General features: G+C 37.2%; 2 non-coding genes and 3 pseudogenes across 2 annotated transcripts; 3 read left to right on the top strand and 2 right to left on the bottom strand.

Annotated features, from left to right (window-relative positions):
• Positions 1-1,156: 1,156 nt before the first annotated feature.
• Positions 1,157-4,025, top strand: LOC148918901 (uncharacterized; annotated as a pseudogene).
• Positions 1,542-1,646, bottom strand: LOC148918902 (small nucleolar RNA R71). Its single transcript, XR_016125739.1, has one exon. It is a non-coding gene; the product is annotated as a small nucleolar RNA R71 (small nucleolar RNA).
• Positions 4,026-8,078: 4,053 nt separating the features above from the next.
• Positions 8,079-10,620, bottom strand: LOC148918899 (uncharacterized; annotated as a pseudogene).
• LOC148918900 (small nucleolar RNA R71) lies at positions 10,125-10,229 on the top strand. The gene has a single exon (XR_016125738.1). It is a non-coding gene; the product is annotated as a small nucleolar RNA R71 (small nucleolar RNA).
• A 5,368-nt stretch (positions 10,621-15,988) lies between the features above and the next one.
• Positions 15,989-21,577, top strand: LOC103326394 (protein NRT1/ PTR FAMILY 2.6-like; annotated as a pseudogene).
• The last annotated feature ends 1,036 nt before the right edge of the window (positions 21,578-22,613 follow it).

Here is a 22,613-nt window from a genome sequence, read left to right as displayed (position 1 = left end):
TGTTTTCATTCTTATTCTTCTTAATGATATTTTCTTGGATTTCAATTGTGAACATGCGTAACTAACTCTCTTTTGCTAGGGTGAGGCCACGAGCCTTAGCAAGAATATGTAGTTTCTGTCCAATTTGCTTTTGATTATATGCATGCGGGTTTTCGAATTATTCATCACTGGGTTAAACTATCTAAGTGTCTTGATGCTTGATCACCATTAGGATGTTTAGAAAAGTAATTTGATGCAGTTTTGGTCGGAGGTCGGTCCCTGAAATTGATGAAGGCTTCTTGTGATTAATATGTGCAAGTTCACTTAGGATGAATATCACGTCTTAAGGGTTGCATGGTTTTTCAAAAGGTTTCATAGAACTTAATGAGTCATGTATGTTTAGATTTGATCTGAATACCACAGACGGATTGCATGTGTGATATACGCTCTATGTTGGGGGTCCAAGTAGGCATATATTAGGAATACCTAACCTTCGAAATATGCATGTATAGGTCATAAGTAATTGGGGGAACTATATAGAATTGTTAAGGTGACGGCGGATCCCTAGTGCTTTCTTAATTTGATTTCTAAAAACACAACTGTTTCTTTTGCTCTTAGCTTTAATTTTGCATATTGCCTTATTTTTATTAGTTAAATTCCTTTTAATTTAAGGTCTTCAAATCAAACATCTCAACTTTCTCTTTTGCAATAATTAATTAGAATTTGGTTGCTACGAGTTATTTAATAATCCCTGCGGAGAACGACCTTGCGAGAATCATTTATACTACAATAACCTTGTCATTCTTGCAAGTTTTGTAGGAGTTTTAACCCTGTTTGCGCAGGTATTAAAAAGCCTATCAAGAAATTGGCGCCGTTGCCGGGGATTATTTAAAATAATTCGTTCTAATCAGATTCTGCATTAATTATTGCTGTACATACATACCAAAAAAAAAAAAAAGAAATAATTTTCGTTTTTATTTATTTTTGCAGATCACAGCAAGGCAGTGCATATTACAATTTGTGTATGGTCAGCACACGTTCAGCAGTTCAGCAATTGTTTCCGTTTGATCCAGAACGAGCAATCTTTAAGGAGGAGGCAGGGAGCAAAATTTGCTTCCTTCACTGCAAGGGACTTTTCTGCAGTCTTTATATTACGAGGACACGCAGTACAAAAACAATGGCTTTTGTTATTCCAGAGTGGTGATCCTTTGGGTAATTCTTTAACAGCTCATGCCACTAACATACCAGGTTGCATTACATATCCAGCAGTGGAAGAAGGGTCTACATTCGAAATCAAGCATCACATGTTGAGTATTCTACCTACATTTCATGGGTTATCAACCGATGATCCTAACATGCACATTGCAGAATTTTTAATGGGATGCAAGAATATTTTGGTGAAAGGATTCTCAGCTGAATCTATTAAGCTTCGTCTATTTCCTTACACATTGAAAGATCAAGCAAGGAGATGGCTCCTCACACTTCCATCTGGAAGCATTAGCACTTGGAACCAACTCAGTGAAAAATTCTTAAACAAGTATTATCCAGCTTCAAAGACTCTCGACATGAGAACTCAAATTTTATCTTTTGCCCAAAAACCAAATGAAGAGTTTCATGAGGCGTGGGAACGGTTTAAAGAGTTGAATAGAAAATGTCCACATTCTGGTATTAGCAGTACGGATCAAGTGCATATATTTTTCAGAGGGTTAAATATGACAACAAAAACTCTTGTCAACGCTTCATGCGGAGGATCATACAAGGATAAAAATGCACAAGAGGCTTGTTTATTATTTGAAAAAATGGCAGCAGATACACAGCAATGGGCAGTTGAGCAGCCACAATCAAGGTCTGTTTTTGAGATATCTAATGGTTCTCCATATATGTCGGCACAAATTGAAAAAATGGAGAAAAAGCTTGAAAGATTTGAGGCAAAATTTGACATGTTATTACAAAGAATTCCAGGTTCACAAGTTCTTTGTGTACAAAGAACCTTTACCAGCTGCTAGCATTTGCAATGTGACAACCCATGATTTTTTGAGCTGTCCGCATAAAGATGCTTATCCGGAATTTGCAGCGGAACAAGTTAATGCATTTAATAATTTTCAGCATCCACGATATGACCCGTATTCAAATGTTTACAACCCGGGTTGGAGAGATCATCCTAATTTTAAGTGGGACAGAGATCAGCCTGCAAGGCCACAATTTCAACAACAGTACAGCAAACTGCTGCTAAAGGCTGCTTGGGAGGTTGCAATTGAAAAATTAGCAAATGCCACCAGTCAAGAATTCCAAAATCTGCAGGCAACAGTGAAAAACATAGAAAAACAAATGGGGCAGATTGCATTCCAAGTTTCGAAAGAGCACGGTACATTTCTAGCCAAACAGAACATAATCCAAGGGGAGGCGCAGATTGTAAGGCAATTCGAGTTCTACGTTCGGGTAAAAGTTATGACAATAGAGGTGAAATTTGTGTTGGAAATTCGCAGGCAGCATCACAACCACAAACAGATTCAGAAATTTTGCAAAATCTGATATTATTACAGATTCTCTGAGTCTATGGCGAGATCTGAAAGGCAAAAATTGCGGCAGAAACTGCAGAACGTGTTTATGTGCCTCCAATGCCTTATCCCGAAAGGTTGAAGCCCAAAGTTAAAGATCAACAGTTGACAGATTTTATGAAGACATTGGCCAAAGTTCAGATCAATCTCCCATTGATTGATGCAATTAAGAACATTCCATCTTATGCCAAGTTTTTAAAGGATGTTTGCACAAAGAAAAAGAAGCTCGTGGATTTTGAAAAAGTTATTCTTACAGAACAGTGCAGCGCAGTTTTATTACATAAATTGCCTCCAAAGAAACAAGACCCAGGGAGTTTTACAATTTCATGCACAATTGGAAATTCTAATTTTAAACGTGCTTTAATTGATTTGGGTGCAAGTATTAATTTAATGCCTTTTTCTGTTTTTCAGAGACTAGGACACGGAGAAATCAAGCCTACATCAGTTATTCTACAACTGGCGGACCGTTCAGTTGCTTACCCTAGAGGAATTATTGAAGACCTCATTATTAAAGTGGATAATCTCTATCTTCCTGCAGATTTTGTGGTTTTGGATATGGATGAAGACATGCTAACTCCGATTATTTTGGGAAGACCATTTATGGCAACAGCTAGGACTTTAATTGATGTGGAAGCTGGAACATTAACTTTACGAGTTCAAGACCAGTCTGTGGTTTTTAATTTGTTTGAAGGAGCAAAACGTCCTGCTGAACAGCAGGAATGTATGCACATTGATGTGGTAGACAATATGGTTCAAGCCAGCTTTCAGGCAAGTTCAAATACAGATAAGTTGCTCAGCAAGGGAAAAGTGAAAAAGCGGAAATTGCAGTTAAATGAGCTAGAGGAAATTCATCAAGGTCCTTATGATAGTTCTCGCATCTACAAGGAAAGAACTAAGGCATTTCATGACAATAAAATTTTGCGGAAGGAATTTCGGCCAGGGAAAAAGGTTATGTTATTCAGTTCAAGGCACAAGTTATTTCTAGGGAAATTAAAATCTGGCTGGATTGGACCTTACCTGTGACTCAGGTTTTTCCTCATGGAGCAGTTCAAATCACTAATGAAGCTGAAGGCAACACATTCAAGGTCAACGGTCACAGGCTGAAACCCTATGTGGACACACCCTTTGACACTGCAACCGAGTCTTTGACTCTGAAGGAACCAGTGATTTGACCACCAGACTTCTGCAATGTCTAGCTACAGACTTAAAATAAAGCGCTTATTGGGAGGCAACCCAATTTTTCTAAACTCTTTACTTCTTTTATTTTTAAAACTAAACAAAAACAAAAAAATACAAAAATATTTGTTTATGTTTTCATTTTTCTAGTTATTTTCTTTCTACTCCTAACACATATTTGATTCAATGCAGGACAACCAACAATCAGCAGGAAACATCAAAAGCAAAAAAATCCTAGGCTGGAATCCTGCACCCAGCAGCAATTCTACACTGGAATCATGCACCCAGCAGCAAGTCTACCAAATTTCCAACAACAACATTTGCAGGGATTCGAAATTATACCTATGAGCTGCACGGATTGAGGGTCCGCAGGGTTTTTTTTTGCTGTTTTGTCCTTTGAGCTTGTGTGTTTATTGCCCTTTCCCTTGAATCTCTCTTGGATCCGCAGACCTTACACAGCGAGCACCACTATGAGTACCTGCAGGGACAAAGAACACACATCTCTACATATCACACATCTTTACAGATCAGGACCCACAACAAATTCTGGGGAACAAACATTTTACCTCAGCTGACACGGATTTGGTAGCTCAGAGTGGTTTGCTCTTGTTGTCTGGGCTCTGTAGCGATTGGGGGTCCTCACACAACTGAAAACGCTGGTGTGATTGGGTTGAAAGCGAGCAAAGGCTTGTGAGTGTTGGAGAGAATGAAGAGGAGAGAACTCAGAGATGCTTTTCTAATTCTCTAGCCACAGCGGAGGCTTTGGTTTATACCAGCAATATTCTTGTTCTTCTGCGAAATGGAATGGACAAAGGAGAACCCTTGCGGCTCTGAGCTCGGGCTAGTAGAAGGGGATCTAATATTTTTCAATTGTGGATCGTGCAGCTACATCAGGTTATATAGTAGCTGTCGCGAGGTTTGACACAAGTGCCTACTGATCCGTGTTGGTATGTGCGCCAGTTCCCAACTACAAGGTCAAGCCTTCGACTCCCAGAAATGTCCAGCGCCCACCTCCTGGTGTGTTAGTTCTTTTTCTTTATTTTCCTTTTCCTTTTCTTTTACTTTCTGTTTCTATTTTTTTTGTTCTTTTCTTTTCTTTTATTTTTTTTTCTCTCCTAATTTACTTCTATGGCTGTTTCCTTTTTCTTTGATTTTCGTCCTCCGTCTTCTAGGATTTCGTTGTTTTGTTTCTATTCTTGTTTCTTCTGTTTAAATTTCCACACCTTGAGGACAATGTATGCTTTAAGTTTGGGGGTGGGAAAGTAAATTTTAGATTTTTCATTTTTTTAGTCTTGTTTAAAATTTTCGTTTTTAAGTTAAGATCCATAGATTATTTTAAACATTAGAACAAATAGACATGGTGAAGATTAGTCCCACAATAGAGTCTTTTCTGTTTATTGTTGCTTAGACACTAATTCATGAATTATACTTTGAAATTTACACATCACACCAACATGGTTTGTGGGGAGTGAGATTGAAATACTTACTGTTTGTCTTAGTGTGTTTTAATTTCTGTATAAATAAATAAATAAATAATAAAGTTAGTATGTGTTATAAAGTAATAATTGCCTCACCTGAAGCTTTGCTAGTAACCGGGCCAGATCCTGCCTAATCAGCAGTGATTCTTGAGTAAAACGGTAGAGTTTTGGCATGAGGCAGGGTGGTTAGTTGGTTCCGTAGCCGTTTTAGCTTGAGTTAATAAGTCCTTAGGGGTGTTCTACACCTAATGCCCTAAAGCCTTAGTGGTTTGGGAGTCATTGACCTAAAGCTCGTTACATGGGTTGGATCGAAAGCTTAAGGGAACCAACATTGCACAACCGCTACTGTTACTAAAAAAAAAAAAAAAAAAAAAAAAAAAAAAAAAAAAAATGTGTGAAGTAAGTGTGTGAAGTTTGAATAAGAGGGATAAGAGGTAAGGGTTTTAGTCGAGTCTCCTTAACTATGATGGTTCACTTTACACCGAATGAAGTTTGTGAATTCTTTTCTAATTGATTCTAAATAGCTTAGACTCTGTGGTGGGATTAGTTGGATCTATTGAACAGATGTTCTAGTTTTTAAAATTTGCTATGGATTGCAACTTGAAGGTGGAAATTTTGTTCTGGTTAAAGTGTTAGCTAGATGTCTAGTTTGTTAAGTTTTTAATTTTGTTTGAGTCTTGTTTTGCTTGAGGACAAGCAAAAAGCTAAGTTTGGGGGTATTTTGATGAGTCGATTTTATATTATATATTTAGCCTCATTCTTAGTATATTTTGGTTAATATTTTGGAAGAATTTTGATACTTTGAATTATATTTCCAATATAGGACTTTCGACTCCCTCTGGAGCAAAACATAATCAAATGGACGAATTTTGGAGTAATTCCAGTTGGAGGACGTTCGCGAGTCACTTAGCTTGATCGTATCAAAATATCAGACTTTTCCACCAAGCGATGATTTCCTGGCGAATAAATGAAGGAGCAATGTGCAGTGCTGGAATAGTGACGTTTTGGGCTTGTATTGCGTTTTTGGAGCCCAAGATGACCTCGGATGGTTCATGGCCTTCTGGAGAAGTGTTCGGAATATTTTTATCTTTAAAACGAGCTATCTTGGGCCAGATTTGGAGGAGATTTGAGGCCAAAACGTGGTTGACCAGATTATTGGCAGATTCTCCTAATCCCATTTGGACTTTATTTCTTAGTCTTATTTTATTTCAACTTAGTTTCCTTGTGGGGATTGGGTAGCTAGGTTTTAGGAGGTATTTAAACTCCTTTTCACAGCAATTTAGAGGATTTCCTTCTTTTTACTCCTTTTTGGCTTTTGGAGCAATTGCTAGGGTTTTGGATTTTCGCGACTTTCAGGTGTTTTCATTCTTATTCTTCTTAATGATATTTTCTTGGATTTCAATTGTGAACATGCGTAACTAACTCTCTTTTGCTAGGGTGAGGCCACGAGCCTTAGCAAGAATATGTAGTTTCTGTCCAATTTGCTTATGATTATATGCATGCAGGTTTTCGAATTATTCATCACTGGGTTAAACTATCTAAGTGTCTTGATGCTTGATCACCATTAGGATGTTTAGAAAAGTAATTTGATGCAGTTTTGGTCGGAGGTCGGTCCCTGAAATTGTGAAGGCTTCTTGTGATTAATATGTGCAAGTTCACTTAGGATGAATATCACGTCTTAAGGGTTGCATGGTTTTTCAAAAGGTTTCATAGAACTTAATGAGTCATGTATGTTTAGATTTGATCTGAATACCACAGACGGATTGCATGTGTGATATACGCTCTATGTTGGGGTCCAAGTAGGCATATATTAGGAGAGAAAAAAATAAAAGAAAAGAAAAGAACAAAAAAATAGAAGCAAAGTAAAAGAAAAGGAAAGGAAAATAAAGAAAAAGAACTAACACACCGGGAGGTGGTATTGGACATTCTGGGAGTCGAAGGCTTGACCTTGTAGTTGGGAAGCTGGCGCACATACCAACACGGATCAGTAGGCACTTGTGTCAAACCTCGCGACAGCTACTATATAACTGATGTAGCTGCCGCATCTGTCAATTGAAAAATATTAGATCCCCTTCTACTAGCCCGAGCTCGAGGCATAAGGGTTCTCCTTTGTCCATTCCATTTCAGAAGAACAAGAATATTGCTGGTATAAACCAAAGCCTCCGCTGTGGCTAGAGAATTAGAAAAGCATCTCTGAGTTCTCTCCTCTTCATTCTCTCCAACTCACAAGCCTTTGCTCGCTTTCAACCCAATCACACCAGCGTTTTCAGGTTGTGTGAGGACCCCCGCTCTGAGCCAGGACAACAAGAGCAAACCACTCTGAGCTACCAAATCCATGTCAGGCTGAGGTAAAATGTTTGTTCCCCAGAATTTGTTGTGGGTCCTGATCTGTAAAGATGTGTGATATGTAGAGATGTGTGTTCTTTGTCCCTGCAGGTACTCATAGTGGTGCTCGCTGTGTAAGGTCTGCGGATCCAAGAGAGATTCAAGGGAAAGGGCAATAAACACACAAGCTCAAAGGACAAAACAGCAAAAAAAAACCCTGCGGACCCCAATCCGTGCAGCTCATAGGTATAATTTCGAATCCTGCAAATGTTGTTGTTGGAAATTTGGTAGACTTCTTTCTTTGAGTGCGAGATTCGACCTAGGATTTTTTTTGCTTTTGATGTTTCCTGCTGATTGTTGGTTGTCCTGCATTGAATCAAATATGTGTTAGGAGTAGAAAGAAAATAACTAGAAAAATGAAAACAGAAACAAATATTTTTGTATTTTTTTGTTTTTGTTTAGTTTTAAAAATAAAAGAAGTAAAGAGTTTAGAAAAATTGGGTTGCCTCCCAATAAGCGCTTTATTTTAAGTCTGTAGCTAGACATTGCAGAAGTCTGGTGGTCAAATCACTGGTTCCTTCAGAGTCAAAGACTCGGTTGCAGTGTCAAAGGGTGTGTCCACATAGGGTTTCAGCCTGTGACCGTTGACCTTGAATGTGTTGCCTTCAGCTTCATTAGTGATTTGAACTGCTCCATGAGGAAAAACCTGAGTCACCAGGTAAGGTCCAATCCAGATTTTAATTTCCTAGAAATAACTTGTGCCTTGAACTGAATAACATAACCTTTTTCCCTGGCCGAAATTCCTTCCGCAAAATTTTATTGTCATGAAATGCCTTAGTTCTTTCCTTGTAGATGCGAGAACTATCATAAGGACCTTGATGAATTTCCTCTAGCTCATTTAACTGCAATTTCCGCTTTTTCACTTTTCCCTTGCTGAGCAACTTATCTGTATTTGAACTTGCAAAGCTGGCTTGAACCATATTGTCTACCACATCAATGTGCATACATTCCTGCTGTTCAGCAGGACGTTTTGCTCCTTCAAACAAATTAAAAACCACAGATTGGTCTTGAACTCGTAAAGTTAATGTTCCAGCTTCCACATCAATTAAAGTCCTAGCTGTTGCCATAAATGGTCTTCCCAAAATAATCGGAGTTAGCATGTCTTCATCCATATCCAAAACCACAAAATCTGCAGGAAGATAGAGATTATCCACTTTAATAATGAGGTCTTCAATAATTCCTCTAGGGTAAGCAACTGAACGGTCCGCCAGTTGTAGAATAACTGATGTAGGCTTGATTTCTCCGTGTCCTAGTCTCTGAAAAACAGAAAAAGGCATTAAATTAATACTTGCACCCAAATCAATTAAAGCACGTTTAAAATTAGAATTTCCAATTGTGCATGAAATTGTAAAACTCCCAGGTCTTGTTTCTTTGGAGGCAATTTATGTAATAAAACTGCTACACTGTTCTGTAAGAATAACTTTTTCAAAATCCACGAGCTTCTTTTTCTTTGTGCAAACATCCTTTAAAAACTTGGCATAAGATGGAATGTTCTTAATTGCATCAATCAATGGGAGATTGATCTGAACTTTGGCCAATGTCTTCATAAAATCTGTCAACTGTTGATCTTTAACTTTGGGCTTCAACCTTTCGGGATAAGGCATTGGAGGCACATAAACACGTTCTGCAGTTTCTGCCGCAATTTTTGCACTGTTTTCAGATCTGCCCATAGACTCTGTAGAATCTGTAACAATATCAGATTTTGCAAAATTTCCTGAATCTGTTTGTGGCTGTGATGCTGCTGCGAATTTCCAACACAAATTTCACCTCTATTGTCATAACTTTTACCCGAACGTAGAACTCGAATTGCCTTACAATCTGCGCCTCCCCTTGGATTATGTTCTGTTTGGCTAGAAATGTACAGTGCTCTTTAAAACTTGGAATGCAATCCCCCATTTGTTTTCTATGTTTTCACTGTTGCCTGCAGATTTTGGAATTCTTGACTGGTGGCATTTGCTAATTTTTCAATTGCAACCTCCCAAGCAGCCTTAGCGCAGTTTGCTGTACATGTTGTTGAAATTGTGGCCTTGCAGCTGATCTCATCCCACTTAAAATTAGGATGATCTCTCAACCCGGGTTGTAAACATTTGAATACGGGTCATATCGTGGATGCTGAAAATTATTAAATGCATTAACTTGTTCCGCTGCAAATTCCGGATAAGCATCTTTATGCGGACAGCTCAAAAAATCATGGGTTGTCACATTGCAAATGCTACAGAGCTGGTAAAGGTTGCTGTACAGCAACTTGTGAACCTGGAATTCTTTGTAATAACATGTCAAATTTTGCCTCAAATCTTTCAAGCTTTTTCTCCATTTTTTCAATTTGTGCCGACATATATGGAGAACCATTAGATATCTCAAAAACAGACCTTGATTGTGGCTGCTCAACTGCCCATTGCTGTGTATCTGCTGCCATTTTTTCAAATAATAAACAAGCCTCTTGTGCATTTTTATCCTTGTATGATCCTCCGCATGAAGCGTTGACAAGAGTTTTTGTTGTCATATTTAACCCTCTGAAAAATATATGCACTTGATCCGTACTGCTAATACCAGAATGTGGACATTTTCTATTCAACTCTTTAAACCGTTCCCACGCCTCATGAAACTCTTCATTTGGTTTTTGGGCAAAAGATAAAATTTGAGTTCTCATGTCGAGAGTCTTTGAAGCTGGATAATACTTGTTTAAGAATTTTTCACTGAGTTGGTTCCAAGTGCTAATGCTTCCAGATGGAAGTGTGAGGAGCCATCTCCTTGCTTGATCTTTCAATGTGTAAGGAAATAGACGAAGCTTAATAGATTCAGCTGAGAATCCTTTCACCAAAATATTCTTGCATCCCATTAAAAATTCTGCAATGTGCATGTTAGGATCATCGGTTGATAACCCATGAAATGTAGGTAGAATACTCAACATGTGATGCTTGATTTCGAATGTAGACCCTTCTTCCACTGCTGGATATGTAATGCAACCTGGTATGTTAGTGGCATGAGCTGTTAAAGAATTACCCAAAGGATCACCAGCCTCTGGAATAACAAAAGCCATTGTTTTTGTACTGTGCAGGTCCTCGAATATAAAGACTGCAGAAAAGTCCCTTGCAGTGAAGGAAGCAAATTTTGCTCCGCGTCTCCTCCTTAAAGATTGCTCAGGTTCTGGATCAAACGGAAACAATTGCTGAACTGCTGAACGTGTGCTGACCATACACAAATTGTAATATGCACCGCCTTGCTTTGTGATCTGCAAAAATAAATAAAAACGAAAATTATTTCTTTTTCTTTTTTTTGGTATGTATGTACAGCAATAATTAATGCAGAATCTGATTAGAACGAATTATTTTAAATAATCCCCGGCAACGGCGCCAATTTCTTGATAGGCTTTTTAATACCTGCGCAAACAGGGTTAAAACTCCTACAAAACTTGCAAGAATGACAAGGTTATTGTAGTATAAATGATTCTCGCAAGGTCGTTCTCCGCAGGGATTATTAAATAACTCGTAGCAACCAAATTCTAATTAATTATTGCAAAAGAGAAAGTTGAGATGTTTGATTTGAAGACCTTAAATTAAAAGGAATTTAACTAATAAAAATAAGGCAATATGCAAAATTAAAGCTAAGAGCAAAAGAAACAGTTGTGTTTTTAGAAATCAAATTAAGAAAGCACTAGGGATCCGCCGTCACCTTAACAATTCTATATAGTTCCCCCAATTACTTATGACCTATACATGCATATTTCGAAGGTTAGGTATTCCTAATATATGCCTACTTGGACCCCCAACATAGAGCGTATATCACACATGCAATCCGTCTGTGGTATTCAGATCAAATCTAAACATACATGACTCATTAAGTTCTATGAAACCTTTTGAAAAACCATGCAACCCTTAAGACGTGATATTCATCCTAAGTGAACTTGCACATATTAATCACAAGAAGCCTTCGTCAATTTCAGGGACCGACCTCCGACCAAAACTGCATCAAATTACTTTTCTAAACATCCTAATGGTGATCAAGCATCAAGACACTTAGATAGTTTAACCCAGTGATGAATAATTCGAAAACCCGCATGCATATAATCAAAAGCAAATTGGACAGAAACTACATATTCTTGCTAAGGCTCGTGGCCTCACCCTAGCAAAAGAGAGTTAGTTACGCATGTTCACAATTGAAATCCAAGAAAATATCATTAAGAAGAATAAGAATGAAAACACCTGAAAGTCGCGAAAATCCAAAACCATAGCAAAAGTCGCGTTCAAAAACCAAAAAGGAGTAAAAAGGGAGTCCTCTAAATTGCTGTGAAAAATAACTTAAATACCTCCTAAAACCTAGCTGCCCAATCCCCACAAGGAAACTAGGTTAAAATAAGATAATACTAGGATATAAAATCCAAATTGGATTAGGAGAATCTGCCCAAATCTGTCCAGCCACGTTTTGGTCTCAAATCTCCTCCAAATCTGGCCCAAGATAGCTCATTTTAAAGATAAAAACGTTCCGAACACTTCTCCAGAAGGCCACGAACCCATCTGAGGTCATCTTGGGCTCCAAAACACAATAAAAGCCCAAATCGTCATTATTCCAGCACCGCGCACTGCTCCTTTATTTTATCGCCAGAAAATAACCGCTTGGTAGAAAAGTCTTAAATTTTGATACGATCAAGCCAAGTGACTCACGAACGTCCTCCAACTGGAATTACTCCAAAATTCGTCCATTTGATTATGTTTTGCTCCAGAGGGAATCGAAAGTCCTATATTGAAAATATAATTCAAAGTATCAAAATTCTTCCAAAATATTAACCAAACTATATTAAAAATGGGGTTAAATATATAATATAAAATATGCGCATCAATAACAACTACAAGGTTAATGTACCAAAAACCAACACAACATAAAACAAATCAAAACAAAATTGGTGAGTAATAATAATTAATACCTATATTAAACAAAAACAAAAACCCACGATTACCAAAAAACGAAAGACCCTCACCATTTATGCTTTGCATAAAACACACAAACAAGCAGTATGAATAAGCCAATTTTCATAAACGTAAACCATTAAATGGATTCTCTTGAAAATGAAACTTCTAATATTATACATGTATTCAAATTCAAACCCATAGATACAAAGGTTGAAAGCCAAGAGAAATTACTTCATGTAGCTTTCTAAATTTGATTGTGGGTTTTACTTACACTTGCAAAGAGTAGCACAACTGAGTTTTTTTAATTTGAAGGATTTTTCATGTTTGGGAGCATCTACAATGGGCTCCCTAAACCATTGAAAAAATACAACTCTAACCAAACTCCCTATCCGCTTCCTAAAATAGGAATTGTCAATAGGGATATAGCTCAGTTGGTTGAGCTCTTTTACCCCCACTCATGTGGGCCATCCAATAAATATTTGTGTAAACCCTCATCTCCCAATTGTTTATACCAAAAAAAAAATATATATAGGAAATCTCTAGGAGCTCCTCTAATTTAATGTTGATTTATGTTAATATTATCTTTATTATTTATTTAATGCTAACTATTATTTGTTGTTACTTTTTTGCTTTCATTTTAGTCAAAAATTGAATTAAAAGAGAATTGAAGCATTTATAGAAAGCTAGACCTCCCTAAAATAGCTTTATAGTGTTTTTAGTTAAATTTGAATTAAAAAATAGCGAGGAAGATTGTAGATGCTATAATGGCAGTCCAGATTTCTTCTTAGTTCATTTTTTGGTTGTATTGATATTTTCCTTTTGCTCTAGCATCCTTCTTTATTTTTTGGTTACAACTCTAAGATCCTTTTAGTTCTAAGAATTTCCTCTCAAAAAGCTATGGGTTGTCTAAATAATGACTTCTGTTGATTGCTAACTTTTGTTATTTCTATAAAATCTACTTAGTTCCAAGATTTCCTACTGAAATGATGAAAACGAAAATGAAAATATTGCAGAGAGTTATATACACCTAAGGTTATTGTTATGTAACCAGTTCTTAAGACAGCAAAACCCTTTTTTGCTGACATATAAATTAACAGAAAAAAAAACCTTGCTCTTGTGTCGTAAAACTCGAATTTATAGAAAGGAAAGCCAAAATAGAATTAGACGGAATCTTTGAATTTGGTGCTAACATAACATCTATTGGATGCATAAACATGATCTCTTTCAGAATTTCAACTACATGGGCATGCTTGCTGTTGAAGGTACATATGATAAGATGAATGCTCTTTTAAGCCAAAACATCCACCCGGTAGACATTTTGTTGTTGATGGCTGCCTCTGAAACTGAAGGCGACAAACCAAAAATTGAAGAACTTTTAAGAGCTGGTGCTAGTTACTCTATCAAAGATGCCGATGGGCGGACAGCTCTTGATAGGGCTGCAAGTGATGAAATCAAAGACTTCATTCTTGGTTTTTCAGTACAGAAAGCATGATTTCAATAATATGTAGTTGCATTTTTTTCCCTTGTTGGGAGTGACTTTATCATCGTGTAATCTTTTCAATAGCTGCTTTAACCCATCAATGGCTATAGGCTTTGTCAATTTATACCCTTCCTTGCTTTTAGTTTATCATCGGGTACTCTGTCACTTTGATGAACAACAGAACTATTTATGAGAAGATTAATCTAATTAAGAAATTGTGTTTAGATAAACTAGATTACTGAAATTGTTATAAACTGGAGGGAAAAAAATAAGAAAGAAACATGATACATCTCCACAAAGATAATAGTTTATTATGTTTTCATTCCAATATGAACTTCAATGAGCCTGTCACTTAAACTCTGAGCAGAGCAAGGTTTCTCACCAGGTAAGAAAGTGGAGGAAGATCTAAGAGGAAAAAAAAAGGCAAGGAAGAAAGTGAAGAACTAAACATCAGAGGCCTCCTTTGCCTGCATGTAAGGGGATGAAAATAACTAAATGATTGTATCCAACATCATTGTTTGTTAAATACATATGGTGCCAAATCAACAAAAATGACAGAAGATTACATTCGTTTGACATAAGCACTAAAATGTTGAGTTACTAACAAAAACTTTAATAAAGAAACACTTGTGCCCACTGTCCAAGATTACTTTGCGAGACTTTCTTTTTCTTGTTCTTGACTCGAAATACTAAACCCTATGAACACTGCCTGAACAATTTGGTCTGTATTGAAGAGTTGGCACGATCTCACACCCCAAATCTGACGAGAAGTATTTCAGCCAACCGCCTAAGAGAAAACAGACTCAGTAAGAGTGGCCCGCAAGTTAGCTACAATACTCTTGATCCAACACCTCATGGTAATAAGTCCATCTCAAGCTTCTTACCAAATATATCTTTAAAGCCTTAACTCCTATAACTTATAATAAGATAGGTTTGTCCAATTCTATCACCCAACTTAAATATCTACCAAAATATATTAAGATGGACATGAACGTGCACACTGCCATGCAAATAATATATATATATATATATATATATATAAAATTTATAAACTAAATAGCAAAATATATAATTTTATAAATATGGGGTTTCACAGAGGGCCGGATTCCATTCAGAATGAAAGGCCTCTGTCGCGAAGACTGAATTGTGTAATCCGATGTGCCACCTTATTAGCATGACGTGGAAGATATTGAACTGTAATTTGAGGATTAGAAGCCAAAATTGACGAACGTCAGACACAAGGCATCTCTCCACCGCCAGACACTCTTCTTGCTTTTGCACTAATTGAACATCATTCATGCAATCTGATTCGAGAACCAGAGGCACACATGAAGCATCAATTGCAAAAGACATGCCTACCTTCATAGCATAAAGTTCTGTGGCAAGAACAGGGACCATTCCAGGGGCCACAATCGCCACAGCCCTAAGCAAGTTAGAATTAGAATCACAAACAAGTATCCCAACTCCTCGACACCCATCCTTCACGTCAACTGCTACATCGACATTTAATTTGAACGAACCCACCCACATTGGTTGCCAACAAACATTCTGAGACGGCAAGGAAGGCCTCCTATGACGTGAATCAATCTCAGCTTTAAATTCCGCATCATAGATTTGGGTTTTATACATAAATTTCAAAATTGAAGGGTTTATGTATAGGAAATAGAAGTTGTAGGGCCCTATATTAGACCAGCCCAAATTATAGTTACCTAATGGAGACGATCATTAGATTTTTAGTATTGATGCTCTCTATATCTCAATTACTAATGATTTAGGAATAATAGTGGGTGGAAAGATAAGATCGTGTTTTTTCAAATTTATATGGTGGGTGGGAAGATAAGGTTGGTGGAGAAACAGAACATATGTTGGAAATAGCATCACTCTATACATATATATATATATATATATATATATATTGACACATTGTGTTCGCATTTCTTGTTGAAACTGACTACTACCACGAGTCTACAAATACATGCTGCACCAGCAACAACCTTGACCTTCATTATCAGTTGACCTTTCAACATGGATGGCTTCCTCTCCCACCATGATCATGATTCCCACACGTCATCAGATTTCGGTAGAAGACGTGGTGGTTGGATCACCTTCCCTTTCATCACTGGTCTCTCTCTCTCTCTCTCTCTCTACATATATATATATATATATATATATATATTCATACACACAAACTAACTTTGTTGTAGTTATAAATTTAAGTATTAATTAATGAGGTGATCTTCTTCTATATGTTGAGTATGTAGGGGCCTTGGCAGGGTTGACACTTGCAGCTGGAGGGTGGCTCTCAAATTTGATTGTGTATCTGATTCAAGAGTTCAATGTGAAGAGCATTGATGCTGCTCAGATTTCAAACGTCGTTACTGGTTTTTCCTTTCTTTCCCCAGTCATTGGAGCAATAATAGCTGATTCTTTCTTTGACTCATTTTCCGTTATCTCCATTTCTTCCTGCATTTCCTTGCTGGTAATAAAAGTCCCTATCTATTTGTTTACATTTGCAATTGTTTATGTGTTAAAACCTCAGCCTTAGTATGAAATATTTATCTTTTTAATAAGGAAAAAATTAGGCCTGTTTATAATTTTAGCAAAGATACTTGGAAATAGAAAGTTTTGATTGAATTCCTTGATATAAAATCAATTTCTTGTTCTTGAATACATCACCATGGATCAAATATTGATGGTTCATTTGTTATTTGCTGTGCCAATTTTCTTTCTTTTTTCTTTATATATCACATTTCGGATCAGCATGTTACAATCCACCCCCCTTAGGGGCCCGACATCTTCGTTGGGACACTTGCACTCCACGACAGAATGGCTCTGATACCATTCTGTCACATCCCGGTTCGGCTCTGCCGTAGTACGATATTGTCCGCTTTGGGCCCTCCTTTTTGCCTTTACGGTTTTGTTTTTGGGAACTCACGAGCAACTTCCCAGTAGGTCACCCATCCTGGGATTGCTCTAGCCCCATACTCGCTTAACTTCGGAGTTCTCATGACTCCAAACCCAGTGAGCTCTCAAAAGACCTCGTGCTAGATGAAGGTGGGCATGTACATATAAGGCACATCACCCTTTCTCTGTTGGTCGATGTGGGATGTTATATTCTATCCACTTCCTCTAAATTCTTAGCGAACAAAGAATTTCCCTCTTCTCTTATTCTATCTCTTTCGAGATGTGGGTTCAATTACATAATTGATTAGGATTGCTTATTTAGGATGCAATTATTTGGAAGTTTTGGGATATTTGATAGTTCAGACGTACAGTGAATCAGTTGGTAAAAATCATGGGCACACATTTGGTAATTTGTAGTCAATAAGGTTGATAAATTAGTTTATTGGAAGAGTTGATGGAGCATGTATTATGCCTCTGATATTTGAGTTAATCAATTGTCGAAGTTTGATGGGGTGTATTTGAGTTGTCTGTGGTTACTATACTAGGTTGAGCATATGTCTTCATTGGAGCAAAATGATGGAATAAAGTATGTACTCTTTTTGATATGCCTCAAATTGCGGAAAAATTTGTATGAAATGACAATTGCACTGTTTTGCTATTCTTGACCAATCAAAGGTTATCATGTGGAAAAAGTTATCATGCGTGACATACCGTGATTGGCCGGGAATAGCAAAATAATATTATCCTCGTTTCATGTAAGTGTTTCTCCTCAATATAGCAGTACTTTTAGAGCACTTCTAGCGACAAGGGGAAGCCTAGGCAAGAGAAGGCCTAGGCCTGCATGATGGCTCCAGCGAGCAAGGGTAAGCCTGGGAAAGGCGTGCGGCCCATCAACCGAGGCAAGCCCACAGACAAATCCAGCTCGAGCTGCTGCCTGGGCAAGTGATGTAATGCTGACGTCATTCCAATTAAAATAATAATAATAAATTGAAAAAAAAAACCAAAAAATTCATAATTTTTTATATATAAATACCTAGTCATATTCTTTCTTTCTCACACCAAAACCCTAAACCCTATCAAATTAATCGTTTATGTATAAAAAAATAAAAAATAATAAGTGAATAGTTATCGCCCTTTGCCATGGCAATGGATAGAAACACACTTTGCCTTTTGCAAGGGCTGACACTATTCATGTGAATTGTAACAGCCCTTGCCTCTCCTTGCCCTTTGCTATGACAAATGGGTGAAAGTGCTCCTATATCTCAAGCTTTGGATTGGTGCTCCAAACAAAGCAAAAATGCAGTCTACTCTGCTTCAACTACAGCAAAATTCAATGCTTTTATGCTTCTTTGGTTTAAACATTGTTCCAAACTCATGGTTGGATTCTCCACCCATGATCTTGCCAGGGGATGTTAGAGTATGTAGAACTAAGATTGTGACATGTGTCACCTCTATTGACTGATGTTATAGAAATAGTTACTAAGCTGTTATACTCAGAGCCTTATAAAGCTTAACTCGTAATTGTATAGTTATCTGAGAAACAATACAGAAAAGTTCATCTTCTTCTTAATTCTCTCTCTATTTCACTTTCGTTAACATGTTCTAACTATAACCACTGGCCATAATGATTAATATAAAAGTACACATCAAGAAATGTATCATCTAATTAGCTAATGTGATTAGAAAATGTGAGTCCTTTAACATTACACAGTCAATTTGAATAAAACAATATGTACTATAACTACCTCTCTTATAAAATTATGACCCACATTATATTTGATTTGGGATTCTAGCAACATATATACAACATCGGCTACAATAACTATCAATTAAAAGTGAATACAAAACTTGAATCTTTGAACATAGTAATTCCCCAATTGTTGAAATCGGAGAGACAGAGGATGTAGACATACTCAACTACAAGAACATCCATATGACCCAAATAGCATAAATGCAACTAACAATCTGAAATCCACCGCATATCATAATTGAGAAAATAGAACCTCCATAGCCAAACATGGAATTGAAGTCAGCAAGTCGAATCAATATGAGCAGCCACAATTTGAGTAGTAATTTTACAGAAAACAACAACAAATCCCAATCGATGGATCTTTAAATTGGCAAATCAATGAAGAATACGCGAAACAACCACAATTCTACATACTTCCGAAAGAATTATTGTATGAGCCCATCATATGTGACTTTGATATGCAACATATATGTGAGCTTCACTATAGTCGTAGCACATACATGTTTTAAAAGGTAAATTATAAATGTTTACAAAGGGAAGTCGTGTATAACACAAAAATTCTTTAAATTCTAATATCATGTCATATGGTTAGTTAATCTCATAACTAAATGTGGTAATTCTAGCATTATTCTTTTTTGGAGCAAAAAGATGCATTATTGTTTATAAATTCCCAGCTCACTAATGACTTGAATGACATAATTATACATCACCTGGACCCCCTAAATAGTCAAAACTCCACATATATATGATCATATTGCAATCTTAATAATCATCTCTTGGCTTGGCTTGGCTTGCAGGGCATTGTTCTATTTGTGTTAACCGAGACATTTAACACGTTGAAGCCTCAACCTTGTGTGAAGGAACCAGAGCTATGCCAACCCACCTCCAGGCTACAGCATGCAATCTTGTACACAGCTATAGCCCTAGCAACAATTGGGGTGGGAGGCACAAGATACACCATGGCAACAATGGGAGCAAATCAGTTTGAAAACCGTAAGAACCAAGCCACTTTCTTCAACTGGTTCTTTTTCACCCTCTACACAGCTACAGTGGTCAGCTTCACAGCCATCGTCTATGTTGAGGACAATGTGAGTTGGAGATTAGGGTTTGGCCTGTGCGCCATTGCCAACCTAATTGGACTGGTCATTTTCTTGTGTGGGGCCCGTTTCTATCGTTTTGATAAACCACAAGGGAGCCCATTTGTGGGTTTGGCTCGCGTGGTTGTTGCTTCATCGCGGAAAAGGAATCTCCAGCACTCGTCTGGCGGAAGCAAGGATTATTACTATGGGCATGGTGGAGTGACAGATGACTTGGTGGGTTCCGCAACACCTAGCTCCAGCTTCAGGTACAAGCATTACTTTAAATTTCTAATGTTTTATTAGCTAACTTAAGATTTTAGGGTTAGTATAACATAGTATCAACAACGCTTTGATTTATCCTTTCTCTCATATGCCTTATCGTTATTGACCAATTTCGTAACAGTTTAAGATCCAATGATCGTCTAACATCTAAGCCATTTAGATTTCCTTTTGAGAAGATGTTGATGTTTTTTTGTTCACTAAGCCATTTAGGTAGAATAATGCATCTAAGTTAATAATGTACCTAATGAAGGACAAAAATTAAAATCTAATCTATGATCAGAGTTTAATAATATACCAAATGCGTTAACTATAACGCTTTACAAAGTCTCATTATTTGGGTAGACTTTGTTGCCTAGTTGTCATCTCTTGGGGGCATATGATCCTTACTCATCCCTCTGTCATCGAAAGAAAATTATTTTTCTAGCTTTTAATTTAGTAGTGTTTCTCTTTCTAATGTCGGAAGAGGTCCAAATTTAAATCCCCTCATACGTCAACCAAAGTCTCATTTTCTCCACTTCGGCCATATTTTTGTGCCAAAAAGATAAGCCTTCATAAAAGATCTTTTCCTTGCCTTTCTTTTTTGTTTTGTTTTTCTTTCTGTCTTTTTGTTATAGTATAATTTTCACTTTCATTACAAGCTTCTAATATGCTTCAAAGCCTTTGGACAGCAGAATATATATAAGGCTAATGACACATGCCTTCTTATATATATATATGCAGGTTTCTTAACCGTGCAGCACAGAAAATTGAAGGAGACATTAAACCAGATGGTTCAATTGGAAAACCGTGGAGACAATGCACAGTGCAACAAGTCGAAGATTTCAAGACCCTCATAAGAATTTTGCCAGTATGGTCAACTACTATTTTCTTAGGTACCCTGTAGCAGTCCAATACAGCTTAACCATCTTGCAGGCTCTCACCATGGACCGTCAGATTGGGCCTCATTTTAACATCCCAGCAGGGTCTATTTTAGTCATTGTCTTCATCTCCACTGCCATCTCTCTCACCGTTATTGACAGGTTCTTGTGGCCCACGTGGCAGAAGTTGACTGGTCAGTTCCCAACATTCCTCCAACGCATAGGATTAGGCCACGTGTTAAACATTCTCGGCATGGTTGTTTCAGCACTAGTGGAGTCAAAAAGGCTTAAAATAGCAAAAACCCACCACCTCCAAGACCAGCTTGGTGCAATTCTCCCCATGTTGGCCTTGTGGCTTTTCCCACAGTTAATTTTGGTAGGCATTGGAGAGGCATTTCATTATCCGGGGCAAGTTGCATTGTTTTATCAAGAATTTCCGGTGTCACTCCGAAGCACATCGACCACCATGGCCGCGTTGATCATTGGGATTTCATTTTATTTAGGCACAGGTGTGATTAATTTGATTCAAAAGGTCACAAGATGGCTGCCAGACAATATAAATAATGGGAAGCTAGAGAATGTGTATTGGATGTTAGTTGTGGTGGGGGTGCTAAATTTTGGTTACTATTTAGTGTGTGCTAGCTTGTACAAGTATCAAAATGTAGAGGGTGCAGATTGTAATTCTGGCCCTGATAGTGAGAAGTGATGTGTGGTTAGTGGCTAAATAGAGTCATTATCTAAGTTATCAATTACCTACCATGACAAGTATGTGCCAAGTATTATTATCAGGTTACATGTATTTCTCTTGTTTTGAGATAAAACGAACGTTACTAAGGAAAGTTTATTAATTTGAAACATAGAAATATCCTCTAAAAATATGTTCTAAATAAAATAAGCAAGGAGCTCATACTAAACAAGAAAACACTCACAAACCAAATCTATGTATATCTCCTATTTATCTTTTGTGCAGAAATGCATATTTGACATTCACAATACAAGGGAACACTAACTATGTATTTTTTAAGAAAAATTAATGGATAGTAATAAAACAATACCACGTATATGTCTCTTAACTTTTCAACGTGGGACAATACTCTTAACAGTAACTAGTATGGTGCATGATGTCATTTAAAAAACACAAAAGCTCATTTACCACATTTACCCTTAATAAGTGAATGCAAAGGATGCAGTTGCAATACGCAATAATCCTAAGAAGAGCTTGAAATTAAGAAGTACTGAAAGAAGTAAACATTTTCTTGCCTTAGTTAAGACTTTGACGTATGCAAATATTTGGGCAGACCTTGACGTATGCAAATATTTGGGCAGACCTTGACGTAAAGGTTAATAGTATTTTATAGTAATAAATACTTTTTTTCTTTTTGTCAAAAAATAATTAATTAATTTACCCTATTACACTGGCTCTCTCCTCTCCCCTGGCCCCTTTCCACATCATTGTCATCCCAAGCCCCATTACCACCGGAGAGAGAGAGAGAGAGGAGGGGTGGTGTACAAATTACAAAAATACCTTTGTCACGTCATCAAAGTTAACAAGCTTTTGAATTGAGTTGAAGGGATGAAACTGGGTCATTTTGAGTTTGAAGGGGCAAAGTGGAATTTGACCAAAATTTCAGGGGTATTGGTTTAATTAAGTCTAAATAATTAGAAGGGGACCCGAAAGCCAATGGTTTAATTCCAAAGCCATGGAGGAGGCTGTTCTATACACACTCCAACAAGTAGAAGATGTCAAAAAGCGTGTTTGAATGAACTTCGTTTAGAAT

This window comes from Prunus mume, linkage group LG3 (genome assembly GCF_029339155.1).
Source record: "Prunus mume cultivar Tortuosa linkage group LG3, ASM2933915v1, whole genome shotgun sequence".
NCBI classification, from domain to species: Eukaryota; Viridiplantae; Streptophyta; class Magnoliopsida; order Rosales; family Rosaceae; genus Prunus; species Prunus mume.
The sequence above is the reverse complement of the archived record's forward strand: the minus strand, read 5'-3'. Positions and strand labels throughout refer to the sequence as shown.